The sequence below is a fragment of the Cervus elaphus genome, chromosome 30 (assembly GCF_910594005.1).
Source record: "Cervus elaphus chromosome 30, mCerEla1.1, whole genome shotgun sequence".
In the NCBI taxonomy this organism is placed as follows: Eukaryota; Metazoa; Chordata; class Mammalia; order Artiodactyla; family Cervidae; genus Cervus; species Cervus elaphus.
This window is the reverse complement of record NC_057844.1, coordinates 8,093,139-8,119,819: the sequence shown is the minus strand read 5'-3', so window position 1 is coordinate 8,119,819 and position 26,681 is coordinate 8,093,139. Positions and strand designations below refer to the sequence as shown.

Sequence of the window (26,681 nt, the reverse complement as noted above, 5' to 3'; positions counted from 1 at the left end):
CTTGGACAGCAAGGAGATCAAACCAGTCAATCTTAAAGAAAATCAAGCCTGAGTAACTTATTGGAAGGATCGATGAAGCTGAAGCTCCAATATTTTGGTCACCCGATGCAAACAGCTCACTCATTGTAAAAGACCCTGATGTTGAAAAAAATTGACAGCAGAAGAAGAGGGCATTAGAGGATGAGATGGCTGGGTGGCATCACTGATGCAATGGACATGCACTTGGGCAAACTCTGGGAGATGGTGAGGGACAGGGAGGCCTGGTGTGTTACAGTCTTTGGGGTCTCAAAGAGTTGGACACAACTGGGTGACTGAACAACAACAACAAAGCTGATGTTCATGTGTGCTAAGCTGTTCCAATCGTGGCCAACTCTATGTGACCTGATGGACAGACATATAGCCTGCCAGACTCCTCTGTCCATGGGATTCTCCAGGAAAGAATACAGAAGTGGGTTGCCTTCCCCTTCTCCATAGGATCATCCCAACCCAGGGATGGAACCAAAGTCTCAAGTTTCCTACATTTGCAGACAAATTCTTTACCACTATCGCCACCTGACCACGTTTATTAATGTGATAATTTAAAAAAAACACATTTTATATAAAATGTGATAAAAATAAATCCTTGGGAGCAGTTAATCTCAAGAAATATATATTTCTAATGGTTTGCTGTGAAAACATTCTTCTAAGTAAGCATCTAACAGTACCCACATAATTAAAAGTAGACCCAATTATTAGATTGGTTGACACTTTCATGATGTCCTCTTGTAAGTTCTCTGTCCTGTCAAAGCATGTATCTTTTGATTTTTAATTGTGCAACTCATTTATGCTTGTTATTCTTTCCTATTTTAAGAGTTATGTAGCTCATGAAGTGTGTTGAAGATGCTTAAATAAAACTTCTAACAATGATGTTATGTACTATTTTTCTGGCTTGCTGCTGTGAAATGCAATTTTTTATGACATTTTAGTTTGAGTTAGTACACAGAAATTGCTGTTTCCATCCCCCTGGAAACAATGACATCTGATACTATTACATTGTGCAATATCCCAAGACCTGACTTATTTTCTCTCATTTATTTATACCCAAATTCACATATCCATGAAGTAAAATAGTTATTTTGTTATGCCTCTTTCAAGCCAAATATATTGCCTATTAATTCTAATTTCAGCAGTGTACAAGCAGCTATTGTGGAAAAGTACCTAAGTAAAAATAATCCTTTCTCAAAATAATGAGAGTTTCAATTGTTTTTTGAACCCAGAGTATTGAGGATTTATCAAAATCTCCAGACTAATTAAACAAGATACCTACCATAGGGATTCTGATTTTCTGTCTCATGCACACATACTCACAGTTTTATGTTAAAGAAAGCTGACTTGTTTTAGCAGGAGATTCAATTTGCAAGGCAGAAGACAGCAGAGACTGCAAAGCAACAGTGGTTTTGCAAAAGATACATGATTAAAATGGGAAACAGCTCTGTTCAAAATAAATAAAACTCACACTATATGTCATTACTTATTTACTAGAAGAAAAAAATCCACTATATTATGCTAAGTTTTGGGGGTTTCTTCTTATGTTTATGCTAACTGAAATAAGTAAGAAAAATTGATATATTAAAATTGACTAATATTTATCATTACCTTTCAACAGTAAATGGAGTTTCTCTATTTAAAAAAAAAAAAAAAACTGACTGTTTTTATACCAGTTTTCAGGAGAAATCAGCATTGATCTTACATGAACAGTAAAAAAAAAAAAAAGCATAGAATAAATGAGTAGCTAAAGCTTAAATGCTATTCTTGTAGAAATTCATGAAAGCTTGAACCTTTAAATGTTTTATTGATTTTCGACAAATATAGTATTTATTTTTTAACGTCTACATCTTAATTTGCTAGCCAAAAAATATTTTTTAAAAAACTCTTTTAAGTTATGCTTTTATTTGTGGAAGACAAGTGCTTTGGGTCCATTAACAGGAAAGGAGAACTTTGAGATATTTTTGAGTGTTTTAAATTAGCTTATGCTTATAAGGATATTATCTTATGAATTTTAAGTATGTGAATACTATCTTGAATTAATACCAAAAATAAATTTTTCATAAATATGCTTTTAAGCTTTGCTTTCTCTCTCAGGGAGAGTCCAAATAGAAAACCACTGGGTTGCAGATGGACAGATGATACTTAAAAAGCTGAAGTTTAAATTAAACTGTTGCTTTAAGTAAATTCATATTATAAAAAAATGTATTATGTCTAAATCATATTATACTATGTATTAAATTTATAAAAAATGAAATGCATGTGCAGAATGCAGAAGTTCTGAAATCTATATTATAAGCAATTACAAATTAATATGTCTTTGTCAGAAGTGAAATTTCACAGTGTAATTACTGCATTTCTTGATGAAAGCCATAAAAAATTATGGAAATAATTACTTCAATAATGAATGGTTTTTTTTTCCCTTCTTATTCTGTGTATTTAAATGAAAAAAAGTAAAACTGTGAATCAGTGAACATTAGAGTGATCCCCAAATAGTATTTATTTACTTCAAGATAAGATTTGTCATTTTTTTTCCTGCTTGTGTTTGTTGTAGGTCAGTATCATGTGTTCAAGTAAATATACTATGCTGCTATATGTGCTTATAGTTACTAATTTCCAAAACTTCTATATGTATAAAGTCAAATTTTAATTTTTATATCAAACATTGTGTGTTTATTTTAGTCACAATCTTTATATTTCCATGCATCTTACTGAATTATTTGAGATAATTCAGATGCACATTTAAAAATATTCCACTGAAAAAATAAAACTATCTTAAAAGTATAAAGCTTCTGAGAGCATCCAGTGTTTGTAGGAAAAATATTGTTTTCATGCAGTCATAAATGCATTTCTGGAAGCCTTCTGTATACAATTATATGTGTCTTAACCTACCAGTAAAAATTGCAATGATCTTTAAAAAAACAACAAAAAGAAAACCCTCTCATAAAATAAAGATTTAAATAAATTATCTTGGTTTTGGCTAGATAGAAATTATTAAATTTAAGGAAATATTCTCATTGTTAAGTAGCTAGAATAGAAAAAAGGAGTCAAAAATGGCAGCAGCTAAAAGACAGGCAAAAGAAGAGAAATAGCCCATGAAAAGAGAACAAAGGAAAAATCCTAGGACCACAGTGGGACCCTGTATGCAGGTCAAGAAACAACAGTTAGAACTGGGTATGGGACAATAGGCTGGTTCAAAATTGAGAAACAAGTATGTGAAGTCTGTGTATAGTCACCCTGCTTATTTAACTTATATGCACAGTGCATCATGTGAAATGCCGGGCTGATTGAAGCACAACTGAAGTCAAGATTGCCGGGAGAAATATCAATAACCTTAGATATACAGATGACACCACCGTTATTGCAGAAAGTGAAGAAGAACTAAAGAGCCTCTTGATGAAAGTTAAAGAGGAGAGTGAAAAAGCTGGTTTAAAACTCAATGTTCAAAAAACTAAGATCATGGCATATGATCCCATCACTTCATGGCAAACAGATAGGGAAACAATGGAAACAGTGACAGACTTTATTTTGGGGGGGGGGGCTCCAAAATCACTGCAGATGTTGACTGCAGCTAATAAATTAAAAGACACTTGCTTCTTGGAAGAAAAGTTGTGACCAATCTTGTTGCTGTTCAGTTGCTCAGTCATGTCTGACTCTTTGCAACCCCGTGGGCTGCACACGCCAGGCTTCCCTGTCCTTCACCATCTCCCAGAGCTTGCTCAAACTCAAATATTACATGTTGGAAAAGTAATGTCTCTTCTTTGAATTGTCAGTGTATTAAAAAACAGAGACATCACTTTGCCAAGAAAGGGCCTTATTGTCAAAGCTATGGTTTTTACAGTAGTCATGAATGGGTGTGACAGTTGGACCATAAAGAAGGCTGAGAGATGAATAATGAATGATTTTGAACTGTGGTGTTGGAGAAGACTCTTCTTGGACTGCAAGGGGATCAAATCAGTAAATCCTAAAGGATATCAACCCTGAATATTCATTAGAAGTACTGATACTGAGCTGAAGCTCCAACACTTTGGCCACCTGATGGGAATAGCCGACTTGCAGGAAAAGACCCTAATGCTGGCAAAGATTGAAGGCAGGAGGAGAAGAGGACGGCAGAGGATGAGATGGTTGGATGACATCAGCAACTCGATGGACATTAATTTGAGCAAGCTTTGGGAGAGGGTGAAGGACAGGGAAGCCTGGTGTGCTGCAGCCCGTGGAGTTGCAAAGAGCCAGACATGATGAGTGACTGAAGAGCAAAGAATGGGTATCTTAGGTGAAACAAACATGTCCCCTTCCTGATGGATAATGGGTGCTAGCCCTAATTTGCTTAGGGCACCCTGGGGATGGAGGTAGGAGGCAAAACGCTTAAAATGAGGGAGCCAAGAAGGGTTGAGGCCTGTCCTTTGGAGTCAGCTCACCCTCATGCCTTGGGGTTGTACTATTCTTTATTTACAGAATAAAACTCTGAGATATAATCAAACTGTAACACTTGTCTGCCATTTCAAATCTTTGCTGCGATGAGACTGAACTGAGGAAATTATGCACTCTCACAACGTATCTGGTTCTGTGACCCAGATGTAACCTTCCTGTGGCAACCTTGGCTTGACTCAAGAGAGGCAGAGGCCAAGCACAGCAGAAGCCCAACTTGGGGAAAGTTCACACAGTGGAAGATGTGAAGAGCAGAAACCCAGACCAGCATCATCCAAACATGGCAGAAACCCAGCACAGAAGAAATGATGCGTCAAGAATGGGCATAGCAAAACCTGATATGATGGAAAGCTCATGAGATTCAGTCTCAGAAGACCTCTACTTAAGGTAGGGAGGTCTCGTCTGTATGGCTGGAAGGACCATGTAGCTAACAAAATCTTAATTCCTTAACAGTTTCTCTTTTCTTGTCTCCTCAAACCCCTTGTGAACAGGGGAGCAGCTGGGGATGTAATTGAGGGATCCTGGCAGGGGCTATTCCCTGGAGTGTCCTCAAGGCTCCACTGTCCACTGCACCCCAGTAGCTGCTGTCCAAGAAGGTAAGAGTTCTTCTGTCCTTAATTTTCCTTGTGCCAAGGATCAGAGCAAAGAAAGCTATGCAGACACAGGTCAGGCATTGAGCCGCTTTCCCGGCAAGTTATGAAGGGGATTCCTTCGTACATTCTTCCCACTCCTTTTCCCTCCCATCCTCTAGTCTCACCCCCCACCTATGCCACTGTCTGCAAAGTATTGGGACAGTCATCAGCTTTCTAGCTCCAGAAGGTGTGCTCGTTTTGTGAGCCCTGTCTGAGTCCACAATGTTGTCTGCACCTTTGTGGCTGGACAACCAAAAAATGGCTGGCCCTTGGGAAATATTGTATAGTATCCAATCCCTCTGGAGATTCAGACCTTGTCTCCTGTTTCCTATGACATACATGACAACAGCATCAGTCAGTGGACTTGCTAGGGCAGGCGGCAGGCACACAATGCCTACTAGAAATCCATCTGTTGGTGGTATCCGTTCAAGAGCAATTGGGTCTCCACTGATGAAGTTTGCCAATTTGGGAGTTATCTTTACAGACCATTTGGGCCCAAACACTTACCACTCTTCTTCTAAAGCTGGTAACATACCCCCTGGATCAACTCTCCACTTCACTTTATTGAACATCTGGTCTGCTTCCTCTTGACATTTTCTGTAAGTTTAGCTGTCCCTGGCCCTTAAGCCACTTTATGCGTCAACTCTTACAACCACAACCCTGTCCCCTCTGCAGGCAACCTTGCTCCACCCAGCCCATTATTAAAATACTCTTAATGCCCCTACCTGATAGCCCACTCCTTTATCATTACTTCTTTTGTTACCTAAAGTGGACCTATGACAATGAAATGTTTAAAATTGGAGACATCCTAAATTGCTCTTATGGAGGACTAGGGGAGGAAATCTGTGATATACCTTTCATCAGGGTGAAAGAGAATTAGGTCTTTTGCTATTTTTTTCCAGGTTCCCAGTCTCAGGACACAGACTTGGATTGCTTTCCATTATGCTATCTATTACCATCTGGGGTGGATAAACCAGAAATCAATCAGGACCATCCAACACCCCTCTGCTGGAATCCCTGGGGACACCCAACTCCCACGCCAGGGATGCCTGGCTCTCTGATTACAACCACTTAATCCAACCCAGCAGTAGTCATGCTGGAGACCTTGAGGACACCCAACTCCAGTATGAGGGTCTCAGGAGGCTGACTTGCCTCAGCCTGCCTGGGAATCTGCTACCTGACCTGGGGATGCCCATCTCTCAAGTTGCAACTGTACTAGATAAGAAAAGCTTTAAAAAGACTCACCCTAAGTTCACCCATGGAAATAGAAGGAAGTCTGTTGTGGTGCTGTAGCGCTGTGTGCAGGTTTCAGCAATAATGCAGGAGCCCAACAAGAACCCCACTGCCTTTCTGGAAAGACTAGAAGGGGACCCTCCAAAGGCTTACCAATCTAGACTTAGACCCGTATGTGGGACAGGTGATTTTAAAAGACAAATTTCTGTCCCAATGTGCATCAGACATCAGGATAAAGTTGCAACAGCTACAGCATTAGGACCCTGCTGCCTCTTTTCACAAAGTGGTCCAGACAGCCACCAATACCTTTTATAACAGAATAGGAGAGGGTGGCAAAGGCCCAGGAAAAGGAGAGAAGGAAAGAGACAAGGCATGCCCAGATGCTGGCTGCCCTCCAGGGAAGCCCTATGGCAAACCCTGAGTCCTTGAAGGACAAGGACAAATGCCTAATCTGTAGACAGGCGGGGCATTGGGCCAAAAAGTGTTGAAACCACGCCTCCTAAAACAGTCTGCTACAAATGCCATCAATTGGATGGCATTCTGCCCTTAGGACCCAGGAGCCTCAAGATCAAGTGCCAAGCCTTCCCTCATGATAGTTCAGCAGGACTGAAGTGCCCCATTCCAGTCAACCCCCCTGTCACAGATTACCATCATGGGGCTGGGGCCAAGGGTGTAGCTAGATAAGGCAGGTAGGTCTGAAAATTTTTTGCTTGATGCAGGGGATACTTACTGTATTCTGACTTCATACTCTGGAGACTTCTTTCCCCAGACCTGTACCCTTTTGGGTGCTATAGGGAAAACAGCTACAAAAAGATTCACCTGAGCACTTCTTTGTTGCAGGGATGGATAGATATTTTCCTATGAGTTTCTGGTGGTCACTGAGTATACTATGACCTGATTGAGAAGATACATATTCACTAAGGGCTTCCCTGGTGGCTCAGATGGTAAAGAATCTGCCTGCAATGCAGGAGACCTGGGTTAATTTCCTGGGTTGGGAAGATCCCCTGGAGAAGGGAAAGGCAACCCACTCCAGTATTCTTGCCTGGAGAATTCTATGAATAGAGGAGCCTGATGAGCTATAGTCCCTGGGGTCTCAAAAAGTTGGAGACGACTGCATGCCTGAGCAATTCATACACACACACACACACACACACACACACACACACACACACACACACACACACACACACACTAAGCTGGGGACCATCCTTGTGATGGTAAGCTTCTCATCTCCTAGAGCCCCACAGCTCCTGTTTACCACTGAGGAGTTCATTACAGCCTCTCCAAAAGCAAAAACTATGGGAGGTTCCAGGAGAAAAACAATACATGACCTGGACAGTGTTGCTTCAAGGGTTTAGAGATAGCCCCCATCTCTTTGGACAGACTCTTAGTTGGGATGGATCTCTTAGATCTGGACCTTGGACCTAATGGGAAAATATTACAATATGTAGATGACCTATTAATATGCTCTGTAGATGAGGAAAATGTCTAGAAACACGTGATTCAGATTCTAAACTTTTTGGCAGAGAGGGAATAAAAAGTCTCCCTTGCTAAGGCACAGATGGTCCAGGCAAAGCCATCACCTGGGAGTTCAGATTACTCATGCATCCAAGAAGCTATCCTCTTACTGACTACAAGGACTCCTCCAGCTGCCTTCTCCAACTATGGCCCAATCGCCCAGCCCTTATATGAAAAGTTAAAGGGATGGGAAGATGCAATCCCATTGATGTGGAGATCTCCTCAAAAGGAGGTAGAGGCTACACTAAAACAAGCCTTAACGCAATCACCCGCCTTGAGGTTGCCAGACCCAGAAAAAGCATTCCAACTATGTGAAGTGAAAGTTACTTAGTCGTGTCCAACTTTTGCAGCTCCAAGGACTATACAGTCCATGGAATTCTCCAGACCAGAATACTGGAGTGGGTAGCCTTTCCTCTATCCTGGGGATCTTCCCAACCCAGGGATCAAACCCAGGTCTCCCACATTGCAGGCAGATTCTTTAGCAACTGAGCTGTCAGGAAAGCCCACTCCAACTACCTGTCCACAAAAAGGAAGGAATAGCCTTGGAAGTGTTAACTGAAAAGTTGGGGCCTGAGACCCAGCCAATAGCTTACTCTCCAAGAGACTCAACTCGACCATCCGTGGTCGGCCTCCCTGCCTTTGAAACTTTGCAGCTATTGCAGTCCTAGAAGAAGATGCTTTAAAACTCTCTCTTGAGGCCAAACTATTTTTACAAGCTACCAAGTGAAACAAATCCTGAATGGGAGAGGCCATTTATGGATGTCTGGTCAAGGGATCCTCAATTACTAGGTAATGCTGATGAAAAATTCAGGACTGACAGTATACCCTTTTGAGCTTCTTAACCCAGCTACCCGCCTGCCTACCCCAAAGGGCTTGCTCCCCTTTCATTCCTGTCTAGACACTTTGGACCATTGAACAAAACTCCGAGAGGGATTGTCAGAAGATCCTCTGACCAATCTTGAGGGATTCTGGTACACTGATGGAGGCAGCTTTGTCTTAGATGGAAAAGGGAGAGCCAGATATGCAATAGTCTCCAATTTCCAGACCATAGAGGCTAAACCTTTGCCACCAGATATTTTGACCCAGCTGGCTGAGTTCATAGCTCTGACTTGAGATTTAGAGCTGGGAAAATGAAAAGAGTTGCCATTTACACTGACTCCAAGTGTGCCTTTCTGGTGCTACATGCGCATGCTGCTATTTGGAAAGAAAGAGGCCAGTAGGCCACGTAAAGTTCCCCAGTCAATTATGGTGATAGGCTCTTGGGCAGTCCATCTGCCCGCTGAGGTTTCAGTCTCCCACTGTAAAGGACACCAAAAATGGAGCACAGAAGTGGTACGAGGGAACCAAGCAGCTGATCAGGCAGCTAAGAGGGCAGCAGTACAGAGCAATGACCTAATAGGGGTTGCCTGCCTAGTTTCACAGGCTAATTTGTCAGAAACTCCTTCACATACTGAAGGTGAGACTCTTAAAACTAAGAGTGAGGGCTTTCAGGAATATTATATGTGGTTGTTCCAAAAACTCTTTCAGTTTGGGACCCTCCAGTGGAAGTTGGTTAACTCCTTACTTGCCACCACTCGTAAAGGGAACAAGGCACTCTAAAGATCAGTAGAAAAGTCCTTCAGAGGAGCAGGCCTCCAAATGACTATAAGGCAAGGAGTCTCCTGGTGTCTCACTTGCCAACTGAATGACCCCCAGGGAACTCAAAGATCCCAGCTGGCCCAGCCTGTCCAACAGCATGGGACCTACCCAGGGGAAGACTGGCAGGTGGACTTTACCTCGATGCCAGTTTCTCAAGGATATAAATACCTATTAATCATGATAGATACTTTCACAGGTTAGATTGAAGGCTTTCCCACTCAGACTGAGAAGACTGATGAGGTGGTAAGAAAACTGATTCATGAAATCATCCTGAGATTTGGCCTGCCCAGGTCACTACAGAGTGACAATGGGACATCATTTACTTCTAAAATCACCCAAGGGGTTTCTAAAGCGTTGGGCATTACTTATTACCTCCATTGTGCCTGGAGGCCTCAGTTTTCAGGAAAGGTAGAGAGCCAACCAATTCTTAAAATCAGTGACAAAAAAGATAACCCAGGAGACCTCCCTCGGAAGGAAGAAGTTTTTACCAGGAGCTCTCCTCTATACCCACATTGCACCCAAGGAACAGGTCACTTTTAACCCATATAAGATGCTGTATGGGAGACATTTTATTTAAGTCAATGACCTCTTCCTAGATCCAGAGACCTAGACCCTGTGGTCTTACACCATGGCTGTTGGGCAATTCCAACAAGATATTTGTTTATGGGGTGTCAAGCATGACCCAAAAGATTCTGAATGGCCACCACTATATGCCCCAGGGACTCAAGTCCTTATTAAGATCTGAAAGGATGGGTCCCCAAGAGCTCAACTCCGGCCCACATGGATGGGCCCTACCCTATAATACATTCTACCCCCACAGCAGTCAAGCTACCAGGGCATGGTTCCTAGATTCACTACTCATGAATCAAGCCATGGAAGAAACCAGAAGAGGACACTCAGTACACCTGTGAGCCTCTGGGAGATCTCCAATACCTATTCAGGACTAAAAATAAGTGCCATTCTAAGGATTGCCCCCAAAATTAAATTTCTGAGGTTAAGCTTTCTCAGGATAACTCTTGCATTCCATCTGTGCTACACTGCTGTTTCTCTCTTGGTTTGTCTTAGCCAAGGGAATTCACTCGCCCACAGATGGACACCACTGTAAGGACTCTGAAGCTTGAGACTAGCAAGAGGGGGAGGCCCAATACCCCTTGCCATCTCAGCCCAGCAGGAAGTAGCCAGAGAGACCTTGACACCCCTATTCCCAAAGAACTGGGGCCCCCCATCTCTTGATGTTAGGTAGTTAGAATAAGAAAAGGGGTCCAAAATGGCAGCGGCTAAAAGACAAAGAAAAGAAAACAGACTGAGAAAAGGGAACAGAGGAAAAATTGCTGGACTGGAGTTGGAAGCTCAGGTGAAAGAAACGCGCACCCTTCCAGCTTGATGATAGGTGCTAGCCCTAACTTGCACAGGGCAGGCTTGGGAGGAGGAGACAAAAAGTATAAAAAGAGGGAGCGAGGAGGGGTTGAGGCTTCTCCTTTGGGGTTGGCCCACCCTCATGCCTCGGGGACAGGCTATCCTTTGTTTACCGAATAAAATGCTGAGTTGTAACTGAGCTGTAACACTTGTCCGTCTTTTCAAATATTTGTTGCATTGAGACTAAATCAAGGAAATTATGCACTCTCCTGACATTGCCATCTTGAATAAAATCACACTAGTGAAATCCAATTTACTGTTTAAAATAAAAATATTTTTCTTGGTTCCTGCTGAGTAAATTACTGAGTAAATATGATTCTACAACACCCTACTAAAATGCCTTTGATCTCTTCTATTCTTACAAGTATGGCTTCTATAAGTTGAAAGCTGCAAAGGTAAAGTACCTTTACTAGAAATTCAGCACATAATTTGGTAACTGTGTAACTGAGCAGGACTCTACAGACCCTTCCCTGAACAGACCATTCCCTTCCAATGCCCATTGTGGAAAAACTTAAGGCTTCTAGGCCTCCCCCATGTTACACATTAAATTTAATCAGAGAAGTGAGAAAACACAGAAAGAAAGGGAAACAGTCAGGCAAAACAAAATAAAGATACTTTAGTCATTAAACAAAGTCAGTGAATTTTACTTCCTCCTCAAGAGCTATAGATACTATTCTGAGCCATAACCTCTGAACTGTTTTACAGATATGAAACCTCTGTCAGGTGAAAAATGTAAATTGTAAGCTTCCCACAAGGAGTTAAATCCCAGATCATCTGGAACCAGGAGGCTGATGATGTCGATTCCCAATTACCTCCCCACTGAAGAATCAGAAGAATCTCCATAAGCTCATCTCACACACTACAATTCCCCTCCTTCACCAAGTTTTTAAAAACCTTTTCCTGAAAGTCTTTGGGAGAGGTCAGACCTTTTAAGTACTAGACTCACTGCTCAGCACCCTGCAATAACCACTACGCTTTCCTTCACCTCAGCTGAGAGTCAGCAGATACGCTTTACTGTACATGGGCAAGGGGACCCCAGTCTGGCTCAGTAACAACTGCTGCAAATTTATCCCTCACTTAAAAAAATTAAAGGAAATAGAATCAGAATAATTTACATTTACCAGTAAATAACTTACATTTGAGTAGTTTGACTTAAGAAGAGTAAAGGTATAGTTTGAATATAAAATGCTTTCCTCACCTATGTGTAAAGACTCCTCAGATAATCACTTTGCCTTCTTGCATTTCTTTTCCTTTGGAATGATTTTGGTCACTGACTGCTGTAAAATTATAGCTCTGTCCATAGATTTTCAGGCACTCTGTCTACCAGATTTTTTTTTTTTTTTTGTCTACCAGATCTAATCCCTTGAATCTATTCATCACCTCCACTGTATAATCGTAAGGGATTTAACTTAGGTCATACTTGAATGGCCTAATAGTTTTCCCTACTTTCTTCAATTTATGCCTGAATTTTGCAATAAGGAGCTCATGATTTTGCAAGAAAGGAACCACAATCAGCTCCCAATCTTGTTTTTCCTGACTGTAAAGAGCTTCTCCATCTTTGGCTGCAAATAATATTTTGATATTGACCATTTGGTGTTGTCCATGTGTAGAGCTGGCTTTGGTGTTGTTGGAAAAAGGGGGTTTGTTGTGATCAGTATGTTTTCTTGACAAAATCTGTTAGCCTTTGCCCTGCTTCATTTGGTATTTCAAGGTCAAACTTGCCTATTACTCCAGGTATCTTTTGACTTCCTACATTTGCATTCCAATCCCTTATAATGAAAAGGACTTTTTTTTTTTTTTTGGTGTTAGTTTTAGAAGGTCTTGTAGGTCTTTATAGAAACATTCAGCTTCTTCAGCATCAGTGGTTGGGTATAGACTTATATTACTGTGTGATGTTGAATGGTTTGCCTTGGAAATGAACCAAGATCATTCTGTCATTTTTGAGACGTGTTCTAGGTATAGAATCTTCTCAATTTTCCTGGTTCATGTGAGCAAACAGTTATGCTGTCCTGCTTTTCCTCATTCAATTGTCAATTTTTCCTCATTCAATTGTCAGATTTACACTGTGGACAAATCTTCCGGTGTTCACTTCACAGCACAAATAATTCTACTTTTTGTATGCTAAATTGCTATTTTCTGTTAAATGTGTAGGTGACTTAGGGAAAATTTGACCAAGCTATCACACACTTCCAGTTTTAAAGGCTAACTATCCTCCAAAACATGTGAGATTGAAAGGACTGTAATCAAGGTTTTTAAATATAAAATATAATAGTTATTATTTTCATATCTGCATAAAGTATTGTTTCTACCATATCCTTAAAGCATGATTATTTTAGTATTTGTTAATTTCCTTTAAAATCATACTCCACAAAGAGATATTTGGATATCAAAGAAGTTATTTTTTCCTAAATTCATCTAAAATATTTGTAGAAATATTTTGGTAATAGGTTAGATTAATATAAATTATATGCCAAAATAAAATCAGCTTGTTAAAACTTTCCTGATGAAAGAGAAATTGCATTGAAGTAGAAGAAATACATATAGATAGGTAAATTCCAAACATACATCTATTTAAGAATGGAAATTGGGATGTTGCCTCCCTCATAGATTTGTCCACAGTAAAGCACACAGAATCATATTTGGCTTATGTTAACACTCTGAAATTTTCCAGTACTGTATAATTTTTTTATGTAAAATGCTTTGAAGAAATTATGTAAGTAATGGCAGATATACTAGACAGTTATTTAAAATTTAAACTGCAATTGCAGAATGTTAATGCCGTTGAGGCTGGAATATTTCTCATCTTACATAGTGCTGGCTTAGGTCCTATATCATGACGAAAACATCATTGATTATTCATTAGCTTGCTCAATAATTCTTGTGCTATTGATTTCTTAATAACCCACATCAATCTATATAGGAACTGACCTTATCAAATCTAGGCATTTTACATTTGAGCTAAGACACAGCTCAAGTGACTTGATTATTCTTGTATTATATAATCAAAGAGTGTCTTTATTCAGTTGACTTTTTTTTTTTTAGACTCAATAAGGTCTAGCAATTTAGTTTAGTAGTGCAGTCAAGATCTGTCATTATCTTTGTGTTGGCACATTAAATGAACATCACTAAAATAGCTATTTGGAGATCATTCAACGGATAAGCTCTGTTCTTTACATTAGTGAAAATGGTTCTCATCTTTTGTTGGCCAAGTACTCTTCTGAAAAACATGATGGAAACTGAGACACCACATCACCCAAAAAATGTACAAACATTTACTATATGTTTGTAGAGTTTTGCATAAAATGAACTCCAAGTATTAAAAAATCCTGAGATGGATATTTTATTTTTGCATCAATTCATTTTGCAATTTAGACACACTTACTACTTGAAATAGTGGATTTTTATATAACTATTAAGATTATTTCACAGTTAATTAAAATCATCATCATCATCTCCCCTGTATAATGAGTAAGGATAACTGAAAAAAGAAAATTTGCAATTCTCCCTAACATGTCATTAAATGTATTTTTAATATTAGATTTAGATGTTTACTGATAATTTTTTTCTGATCTCTGCATTCTTTAAAGAGTAAGCATAGTGACTGAACGTATTTACTTTGGAGCTAGAGCCATACATTAACCACCACACTATATACTAGTTGTACAAACTCGGGCAAATTAATTTTTCCATAATTGACTTTTCACTCATAATTTATTGGATAACTTAAGCTATTTCATGTAAACAGAAAATAATAAAAAGAGGAGGAAATATATCACTGGGTTATTTTAAGAAACATGGATTAAAACCTGTAAAATTCTTAGAATAACACTGACATAAGAAAATAAATCAGTCAATGTGAGTTATTATAATTTTTCATTTCCCAGAGATAATTAAAGTCTTAATATAACAATAAAAAATATATTTCCAATATCACAGTAGACACACTTTTGGCACTTTTCTTTGTTTTAATAATCCATCCAAGTTCTGATACTATAGTTTTAATATGAAGTTAAGATGATGAATTTATCAAAGAGCTGCCATCATAAACAAAACCTCCCAGATATCTCCCGTGTGCATCACAGTTTACAACTAGAGAGAAATTTTATAGAAAATATGTTAAATAAATTACCTGCATTCTTTTAAACTACCTATGTTTTAATTTGCCGTTTATTTGGAAAAAAAAATATTGTCTCTATGTCCAATGCCATATTTTCTCACTAAGAAAAATTCAAATTTTAAAGATCAAGCAATTTTTCTGTCTTAATTTCTATACTTCTCAGCTTAAAATGCAGTTTTCCTATATTGATATCAATGATTTTTAGGTTTCAAGCATTTTCAATGTCCTTTGCTGATATTTCAAAAAGCTATAATATAGCTATCCACCTCTGCTCTTCATGAAAATTCACATATAAATGCATTAACATTTTAAAATTAAATGAATGAAATTGTTCTGGGATTTAAAGCAACTATCTAAGTTACTTCATACCTACCAAGGAAATTGATCTAGTTCATTTCATATCCTCTAAAACATGTCATCCAGAAAGACATATTGACTTATTTTTAGGAGTTGCTAATCAGCATTTTACTTCAGTTCAGTTCAATTCAGTTCAGTTCAGTCATTCAGTTGTGTCCGACTCTACAACCCCATGAACCACAGCACGTCAAGCCTCCCTGTCCATCAACAACTCCCAGAGTCCACCCAAACCCAGGTCCATTGAGTCAGTGATGCCATCCAACCATCTCATCCTCTGTCGTCCCCTTCTCCTCCTGCCCCCAATCCCTCCCAGCATCAGGGTCTTTTACAATGAGTCAGCTCTTTGCATCAGGTGGCCAAAGTATTGGAGTTTCAGCTTCAACATCAGTCCTTCCAATGAACACCCAGGACTGATTTCCTTTAGGATGGACTGGTTGGATTTTCTTGCAGTCCAAGGAACTCTCAAGAATCTTCTCCAACATCACAGTTCAAAAGCATCAATTCATCTGGGCTCAGCTTTCTTTATAGCCCAACTCTCACATCCATACATGACCACTGGAAAAACCATAGCCTTGAGTAGACGGACCTTTGTAGACAAAGTATTGTCTCTGCTTTTTAATAAGCTGTCTAGGTTGGTCATAACTTTCCTTCCAAGGAGTAAGCGTCTTTTAATTTCATGGCTGCATTTTACTTATAGCTACTTTATTCAAGGGCTCAATGTGAAGTCATTTAATATTTCATGTGCTGAGTGATGAGGTAGTTATGCCTCTCTGTCCTCAGCAAACTAGTTTCATTAGGCCTTTTGAGCTCACTCATTTTAAAATAATTTTTATTTGGAGTAAAATTGCTTTACAATGTTGTGTTAATTTCTACTGTATAGCAATTAAATCAACTATCCATAAACATATCCTCCTGTTTTTTTAATTCCCTTCCCACTTAGGTCATCACAGAGCTGGGCAGAATTCCCTATGCTATAGAGTAGGTTCTCACTAGTTAACTACTTTATAGAACCTATCACTCAGTCATGTCCGACTCTTTGCGGTCCCATGGACTGTAGCATACCAGACTCCCCCGTCCATGGGATTTTCCAGGCAAGCATACTGGAGTGGGTTGCCATTTCCTTCTCTGTATCTACTTTATACATTGTATCAAAGCGTATATATGTCAGTTGAAATCACCCAGTTCATCCCATCCCACATCACCCCCTTGGGTTCCATATGTTTGTTCCCTACATCTGTCTCTATTTCTGCTCTGTAAATAAGATAGTCTATACCAGTTTTTTTCTTTTTTTCAGATTCTACGCATATATGATAGGATACAGTCTTTGTTTTTCCCTGTTTGACTTATTTCACTCTGTATGGTAGTCTCTAGGTCCATTCTCATCTTTGCTAGTGACCTGATTTAATTTCTGTTTATGGCTGAGTAATAAACTCCGGGAGTTGGTGATGGACAGGGAGGCCTGACGTGCTGCGATTCATGGGGTCGCAAAGAGTCGGACACGACTGAGTGACTGAACTGAACTGAACTGAACTGAATATTCCATTATATATATATATATATATATATATATTTAAAGTTGTAAAATACTTTTTATTGTAAAAACAGAGTCAATAGAGGTTGATAACATAAATGTTATCGCAGAACATTTCCCCTTGGTTCTTGGATTTCCTAGGTTCTTAAGCACCAGCAAGTCTCCATTAGCACATGTCAGGTTTTATGGTTCTTTTCAGATATGTTTATTGATTATGTGTAAATATTGCTTAAAAACAAAAGTCCATATGATATTAAAACAAACAAAATACTTGCTGTACCTTTCTTTCACATTTCCTACAGGGAGACCTATCTCAGGTGCTTAACCAAACCAAAGAATCCTCTGTCACAAATTATTAAATCAAACCTCTCATGACATTTGCCATACATCCAGATTTAAAGATTTTAAAACAAAGGATTTAGAATTTAAAACAAACTTCAGGCTGATTTTTCATATTTGAAAGACTATTTGCAGCATACAAATGGAGAGAGCAGTGCAAAACGCATCAAGTTTTATATGATAAATATACTTTCAACCTAATGGCTGCCTCAAAAGCAAAGAGTGAAAAATTATCTGTTCTCAAAAGCAAAATAGACGGACTCAATAAAGTTCACAATTTAGAAAGATCAACTGCTACTCTATTTCCATAGATTGCAAAATGATTTCAGAAACATATTAAACATATTTTATTAAATATTATGTTTTAATATGTTTATTAAAAAATTTAATATGTTTAACATTTAAACATATTAAATGTAAAACATTGTTTTACAAAAATAGAAATATTATTTGGGATTTTACAAAATTTTATAAAATATAACACTATATTTGTAAATTCGAGATAGTTTCACACTGAAATAGAAAATACTTCCACAGATATAAAGTCTATCAAACTTAACTGGTCTGTACTAACCATCCTCCTACATTATTTCTTCCAAATCTTTAACTATTATCTGTGCTCTAGCATGAGATTTTTTTAAAGCGATTGTTTATATTTTGAGAAATTGTACAAGATTTTTCATTTTAGAAATAATGTTAAAGCAGATGAATTTATACCTAAAAATATGTCAGTGGAAATAATGCAATGACCATTTGTCCTTGGTACATTTCAAACCAAACTCCTAAGAATGGCAATTATAATTTGGTACCTATAAAAAGTAAAAATATAATAACAATAATATTTTATGAAAAAAGTATTCATACAGAATGAAGGACCTCAAAATTTAGTTACTTGTAGGTGTCAAATGAGAAGTATTTCCTAATTACACCCATCTATAGCATTCATTTTATCACCTTAGAAAGCACCAGTATACTTTTAAAACAAGACTAAAAAGTGAGAAGGTAGGGGCTTATTTCATGCAACAGTGCTATTATGATAAGGCACCACCTGGTATATGAAAAAGCCAAAGTATTTCCAAAACATGTATTTCTGTTACTGGTATCTTAACCTTTAGATAGGATGGTTAGAAGAAATCTAATAACATAATTCACTAACCACATCTTACTCCTTTCTCCATCATTCTTTGCTTTTAGTTTTTCCATATAACAGAGCATATAATAAACAACAATGCAGCACGTGATATGTTAAACATCTCTTCCCAACCATCCAAGAAAGTAGTCTAGAATTAAAACAAGAAGCCAAACATTTGTCTGATACATTTGCAATATCCTATCCCTGTAGAAGAATAGGGAGCTGGGGGAGGTGAGGAGAGGTTTGGTGGGGAGGGGGATAATAACAGGACCTATTTTCTATAGAGTATACTGAGGCACATAGGTTGAAAGTTTCTCAGGCAAATTCATGGCAAGAGCAAAATTAAGAGAAAGCTCAGAATTTTACATTCCCCCAGAGCTGATTTCTCAGATAGTCACACCGGATTAAATATTTCAAAAAATGCCCTTAGTCACTGCTATCGTCATCAGATACATCATTTAAAGGAGGCTTCAGTGACTGACTGTAAGAGTCTGATCTAGCAGGCTGGCACGTGGCCATGTCCCCAGTAGAAAGCAGGTCATAGCAGAAGTCACAAATCCGCACAGGCTTAGAGGACTGGCTGGGAAGAAGAAATCTCTTTTCAGAGCAGGGCCCACAGACAACAAAACCACATTTGCGGCAGTGGTGACGACGATTAACAGGTGTGAATTTTGCTTTCTGACAACGCATACATACAGTTGCCTCAGAGTCAGGAACTCAGACGGCTGCATGTTCGTTACTGGGTGTCTTCCCACTTTTGGAGAGTAAATCAGTGACACACTTATTTATAGGATTCATCCATTCTGATTTCTCAGTGGCAGTGGCAGCATAAACTGCCAATGATTTCGTAGGTGTCTTGATCAGCCATCCATTCCTCAAGTCTCCCTCATCTTTGATGGAATCAATTGTGACGTTTTCCAGGGGAATAATATGCTGTTTGTTATATTTTTTCTTCTGGATGACAATATTGCCATGTACAAGAATATCATTAAATAAGAAAAACGGCCTTGCTTTGGGCTTTTTCTTGCACAACTCAGTCAATACGCCTTCGCCAATAAGAACACGTCCAGGTACAGTTAAGGGTTGACCAGCTGCTCCAAAACTGTGTTCTACTATATTTATACGTCTAGTATTTGCTTCACTCTTTGCCAAGGGATCCACCATCTTTTGCTAATAGCCCAGCCGGACGCGAACGGCTGCAGCGGCAAAGGTCCGACTTCTCGTCCAGGGCGCCGCGCACGGACCCTCCTTGCTTCCCCGCCCCAGCTTCGCAGGCGGTGCAGCCAGCGGCCCTGCGCAGCCGGCGCGATCTGAACGTGGCAGGCGGGCGTTGCAGACGCTTGCAGGTGACCCTCCCGCCCCTCCAGTCCCATTATACATATTTTGAACTATGTGTGCATACACACATGTTTCCCTTTTATCTTCATATTCTATGCACATTCAGTTTTCCTCATAGGAAACTATGCTAATGTATTTAACACATACTTTATTTGAATGTGTTCTTTATTTTCCTATTTTAATCGAATTAAAGGCTATCTGCATCAATATGACATCACAGAAATAAAGAGGGGACAATGCTTCAGAAGCAATGATCAGCCATCTGTTACAGTCTCCTGAAAAGCAAAGTGAACTGAAGAACAAATTTTGTTCATCATGTTTAGAATTATGTAAATGAGTTGTTGGCTTATCAAGTATCTTAGTGGTAAGGAAGCTGCCTACTAATGCTGGAGACTTGAGTTTGAGCCCTGAGTCAGGAGGATCTCTTGGAGAAGGAAATGGCAACCCTCTCTAGTATTCCTGCCTGGGAAATCCAATGGATAGAGGAGCTTGGCAGGCTCCAGTCCAAGGGGTCGCAAAAGAGTCAGACATGACTTAGCGACTAAACAACAAATGAGTTTTATAACAGCATGTTCATTGGAGTTGCAAGTCTTTATCATAGTCATGTTATTAATAATAAGGAGATGAAGAAAGTAAGTGTAAATAGCTACTTCTTGAAACTTGGAGAACAGGAAGTTTATCTTGATTAGTTGGTTAGCTGATTTTAATTGAAAAACTGCATTGGTATAATATTTATGCCAAAAAGTCAGTAGAGAAGGAAAAATAAAAATGGAAGATGGTAAGAAGATAGCAAAGGTAATTAAAAATATATTATCCCTGAGAAATTTGGCAAAAATGAGATTCATGAAAAAGGTGAAGAATTCAACAGTTGATATACAATTTAATTTGGAGATGGTAGGTTCAAGGCAAGTAATTTTAAATTAATGAAATTTTGAGAGTTTATATCATATAAATGCACTTATTAATAATTTTGAACTGACATAGAAAGAAGTTTACTTGGATCATGATGGAGAAAGCGGAAAAGGTTAAAACATCCTTTACTGAAAATGCGAGAAGGATCTGATTCAAAGAAAGGGAAATATTTATTAAGATCTTTAAGAACTCACAGCCAATCAATTTAAAATGATTATTATACTGACAGCTTGCATGTTTTTCAGTAATAGTAATGACCTATTTGTGTGTACATAATAAATGACATAGTGTGTCCTGGAATCTAAGAAATTCATGATAGGAAAGGAAGAAAGAAAAGGATAGATGAATAGGAAAAAAAATATCAAGGAACATTTATCTTTGGATGTTTGAATAGGCATTTTGAATCAATGCTTGATTTCAACTTAGAAGGGAGAGCATTTCTTTACTTAAATTTATTTATTTATTTTAATTGAAGGATAATTGCAATATTGTGATGGCATCTGCCATACATGACCGTAGTCATACATCTGATCCTTCCCGCCGGGTGAACCCATTTCTTGTGATAAGTTAAAGTGTGTGACTGTAGAATCTGCTGGGCAGATTATGTAAAGAATATAGTTTGTAAGAAGTCAAGGAACCGAGTGATAAAGGGTTTGGATATGCTGTCCTTGAGAATCCTGAAGTGAGTGATTTGGCAGCACTTGAACTGGTTAGAAAAATCATATGAAATAGGGGAAATATTCAGTGAATATGAGTGAGTTTCTTAAATGGCAATGGACTATAAACAAATTACAAGAAATGGATAGGAGAGATGGAAGAAATGAGACATAAAGAAGCAGATGACAAGTGTGTAGAAGAAAAATAAAGAGATGGAATTGGAGAGGCAGTGAGCCTTGTAATCTCACTTTCTGATACTGGAGGAGACGGCATATGAAACTGAACGCCTGCAGTGAGAGCACTATTCTTAGTTGGTGTATACATTTTAGTTCAGGACAGAAGACATAAGAAATATTCAAAAAGTTATTCTTGGCTGGTAGATTTGGGGAGAGGGAATATTGTTAAGGAGAATGTTGGTCAAGTGCCAGACATTAGTGGAAAAGTTTGCAATGCAGGAAAGGGGTAATAATTTGGATCAGGAGAGGGAAAACAGAGAGCATCCTGGGAAGGACAGAGATCATCTAAGCAGTTTGCATTTTGTTGATTGTCCAAAAACAAACCAAAAAAACACAAAAAGCATCACTATAAGAGAAGACAGACTTAGATTTGAATGACAGTTGAAAAAGTCTGACCAATCATGCCAAAGACACGAAACAGACACAGATATTTTATTTTAAACATAGTTTTTAAGTAGGGATTTTATTCAGTTTGAAGAGACATGATTCTTAATGATCATAGAATGAGGGGAAAGATGAACATTGAAATAGTTTATCCTGTATAGTGTGGCTAAACATGTTAATAGAAACTTAAAAATGTATTTAAAACTATAGAAGAGTTTCAGTCATAAATATTTTTGATGCCAAAATCCAAAATAAAATATCAACAAATACATTTTAATAATGCATTTAGCATAAAAAGCATTTTATTATGAAAGATACACCCTAGAACTCTGAGGTTGATTAATATTAGGAAATGCATTGGCTAAATAAGAAAACCATCCTGTAGTCCCAGTAGATATTACAATGGCCTTGATTGTATTCAACATGCCTTAATCATAAACTCTGGGTAAACCAGGGATACAAAAATATTTCTCAAAGTAATTAAGAATATTAGTCTCGTAAAGCAAAAACATATTCAGCAAAGTATTATATATGTTTTCATAAAAACTTTCTATTTAAGCATTTCAATTGCTTCCATTATACCAAAGAATAAACTTAATAATCCATAATGCAGCCTTCAAACCCTTTAATTGAGTTTTAATTATCTCTTCAGTGTCATCCCAGACACTCTTTTCATTGCTTTCTTCACTCTGCTTTAGAATCAGTACTTGTGTTGGTTTCTTTTCATATAATGCTTAGCTTTTCCTGTTGATAAAATGTAAACATGTTCTGTTTCCAGAGAAATGGTGTGTGGCCACCCAGATTAGTGAGATATTCAGTTATTTTCTAGTATATCACCAAAGCCATCACCTTCTACTAGTAATTTCTCTATTTCCTTTAAACTGATATGTCTATAAGGAGATAAAAGTTGTTAGCTCTATTCTACATTGCAGGTTTAGAGCTTAGTGTTTACATCTATTTCTCTAACTGGAGATTCTCTGTAGTATAATTATTCAAGGGAGACAGGGCCTGCTTTCCATGGCAAAGGAGAAATATATAAATGTTAATTTTTTCCTATTAAATTTTCCTCTCTTTTATAGGCAAACATGTGATTTAGGCTCAATCAAACAAACATCTCTACTAAGATTCTGAATCTAGAGAGAATGACAATTAAAAAAGAGAGAGAGAGGTGTGGATTCCTTTGTCTAACAGTCGTGGTAATGACCACGGGATGAGGATGATGATGGCAATTGCAATGGAAGCAGTCTTCAACTGATCATTTCCATGATATGAAATTGGTTGAGGTTGTAGCTATCCAAAACTCAAGGTTTAATCCTATTTTTAAGCCTGCATTATCAACTTTACCACAGATTATGTGAGCTATTTAGCTTACTTCCTTAAATGCATTGGTAAAAGATCTTTTTGTTGTAAAACAAGGCATAGATTAGGCCTAATACATACGGTTAACTTAATGGACTTTTACATGTTGAACAAGTAACCACCACTACTATCAATAAACAGACTTCCAGGTCATTACAGACGCTGTCCAGTTGCCCAAAATCCCACAGCCCTGATGTGACTGCTATTTAATTTAATGGCAGGTATGTCCTTGCTTCACTTTATAATTTTACAACTGGCATGCTGCAGTCCATGGGGTCGCAAAGAGTAGGACACGACTGAGTGACTGAACTGAACTGGTTAATTCATTCATGAATATTCAGATAGTGTTGGTCCTTTAATGGACTGGAACCTGGTGGTCCAGAGTCGATGATGAGAAAGTGAAAGAAGGAAAGAGGCTAGTATTCCCTGGTTATGCAGCCGGCTTTCACGCTCCAGGGAATCAGCCAGAAATAGAGAGAGAGAGAGAAAGAAAGAAAGACAGCCAGCCAGCCAGCCAGACATGGGGACCCAAGCTCCGATGGAGCAAAGGCATTTTAATTAACATGGCATGGGCATATATACTGTCTTACAAGGTAGTTATTCTCAGCAAAGATGAAGATTAAAAATCCAGACTTAACAAAACACAAGGCGATCCCTATTAAAGAGAGAAGAGGGTACTTATCACCATAATGAGAAACTAATAAAGGAAATGCCTGGCTTCCTCAGCCCCGGGAAAGATCTGCCTCTCCTCTTAATTCCTGAATATTCAGGAATTAATAAGGGCCAGAGGATTCATGACAAGATAGTAAACTTTATCGGTCACTTTTTAACTCTGGACAGAGTGATAGTTCCTAGGCAAGTGGAGATGTTAAGACATCCTATTTTCAAGGTCACAGTCTATTCAAAAACAGAATAATAGTGCAAAATAAGCAAATGCCACTTCAGTTTAGTACCTCAGAAAACATCAATAATTAAATTGTATTTATCATCAAGCAGGAGAAAATGAAACCTTGATAGAATGTATTTAAAGACTCTTCTACTTGAAAATGTAAGCTTCAATGTTTACTGATACTTTTTTTTTTCTTATGAATACATCTGCTTTAAAGGAATAGGAGGCCTTTCTGATGTTGCAAAGATCTATTTCTCATATAATTTCTTTAACTACCAGGTGCCACTTTAATCACAATTCCAAGGGTATTGTTTTTTTTTTTTTTAATTTTATGCTGATTTGTTTTATCATCTGAAAAAGTTATCTTTATAAGTAATTTCCAAATAGCTTCTTTTGAATAAAGGGTTATACACAGAAATTAAATTTTATGTGAATAAAAAGTATCTATATGTATTTCAAAGATACCAAAAGAGGTTATGCATCAGGGATAACATTTTAAACTGGTATTCTAATAGTATCTGCAACAAAGAATAGCTGTTTCCAGTTTACCACTTAAAATTTTAACTACATTTGATGAGATTGATAATACTAACTCACATATTTGAATTTATTTTTTATACAATATTGAGCAAATATTTTCATATAAGCAATTCAATATTAATTCACTGTTTAGGAAATTTCATGGATTATTAAATTTGTTGCTAATTTGCAAATATAAGATAGTTTCAAAGAAATACTGTTCTGTGATTTGAATACTTATATTTTAATATAGATAGCTTTTCTTCCCCCAGCTATCTGCATTTATTTAGATGATGGAGGAAAATTCACTTATCAAATGATATAAAGCAAGATTGGGTCAAAGGAGTGAGTGATTGTGTGAGCTGTTTCTAAGTTTCCTCTTTGGTGTTTCTATGATTTATCTTTTTCCCTGCAAACACACACTCAGTTCAGTTCAGTTCAGTTCATTCGCTCAGTTGTGTCCGACTCTTTGTGACCCCATGAATCGCAGCACACCAGGCCTCCCTGGCCATCACAAACTCCTGGAGTTTACTCAAAGCAATGTCCATCATGTCAGTGATTCCATCCAGTCATCTCATCCTCTGTCATCCCCTTCTCCTCCCTCCTTCAATTTTTTCCCAGCATCAGGGTCTTTTCCAATGAGTCAACTCTTCACATCAGGTGGCCAAAGTATTGGAGTTTCAGCTTCAGCATCAGTCCTTCCAATGAACACCCAGGACTGAACTCCTTTAAGATGGACTGGTTGGATCTCCTTGCAGTCCAAGGGACTCTCAAGAGTCTTCTCCAACACCACAGTTCAAAAGCATCAATTTTTCAGTGCTCACCTTTCTTCACGGTCCAATTCTCACATCCATACATGACCACTGGAAAAACCATAGCCTTGACTAGACAGACCTTTGTTGGCAAAGTAATGTTTCTGCTTTTTAATATGCTATCTAGGTTGGTCATAACTTTCCTTCCAAGGAGTAAGTGTCTTTTAATTTCATGGCTGCAGTCACCATCCGCAGTGATTTTGGAGTCCAAAAAAATAAAGTCTGACACTGTTTCCACTGTCTCCCCATCTATTTCCCATGAGGCGATGGAACCAGATGCCATAATCTTAGTTTTCTGAATGTTAAGCTTTAAGCCAACTTTTTCACTCTCCTCTTTCACTTTCATCAAGAGGCATTTCAGTTCCTCTTCATTCTCTGCCATAAGGGTGGTGTCATCTGCATATTTGAGGTTACTGATATTTCTCCTGGCAATCTTGATTCCAGCTTGTGCTTCTTCCAACCCAGTGTTTCTCATGATGTACTCTGCATATAAGTTAAATAAGCAGGGTGACAATATACAGCCTTGACGTACTCCTTTTCCTATTTGGAACCAGTCTGTTGCTCCATGTCCAGTTCTAACTGTTGCTTCCTGACCTGCATACAGATTTCTCAAGAGGCAAGTCAGGTGGCCTGGTATTCCCATCTCTTTCAGAATTTTCCACAGTTTATTGTGATCCACACAGTCAAAGGCTTTGGCATAGTCAATAAAGCAGAAATAGATGTTTTTCTGGAACTCTCTTGCTTTTTTGATGATCCAGCGGATATTGGTGATTTGATCTCTGGTTTCTCTGCCTTTTCTAAAACCAGCTTGAATATCTGGAAGTTCTCAGTTCATGTATTGCTGAAGCCTGGCCTGGAGAATTTTGAGTATTACTTTACTAGCATGTGAGACGAGTGCAATTGTGTGGTAGTTTGTCCTATTCAAATTACTTAGAAGAAGATGAAATAATTCAGATTCTAAAGGTATTAATTAGTAACTTTAGCACCCTTCAGTAAAGGAAGTTATGAAGTGGAGCATTTTGTTTTCAAGCTTATTCTGGTTTTATGTCCTTCTTTAGTATAGGGCTGCCTTCTCTCATTGAACAAATATGGTAATCAAAAAACATGAAGACATTATGCAACAAGATAAGCCTTTTCATCTTTATTAAAAGTACAGTGAAAATCATAAGAATTCTAGATTTTCCCCAGTATAAGATATATAGAGAATATT

General features: G+C 38.1%; 1 pseudogene; it reads right to left on the bottom strand.

Moving 5' to 3' along the window:
- Window positions 1–18,791: 18,791 nt before the first annotated feature.
- LOC122687005 lies at window positions 18,792–19,529 on the bottom strand (annotated as a pseudogene).
- Window positions 19,530–26,681: the final 7,152 nt, after the last annotated feature.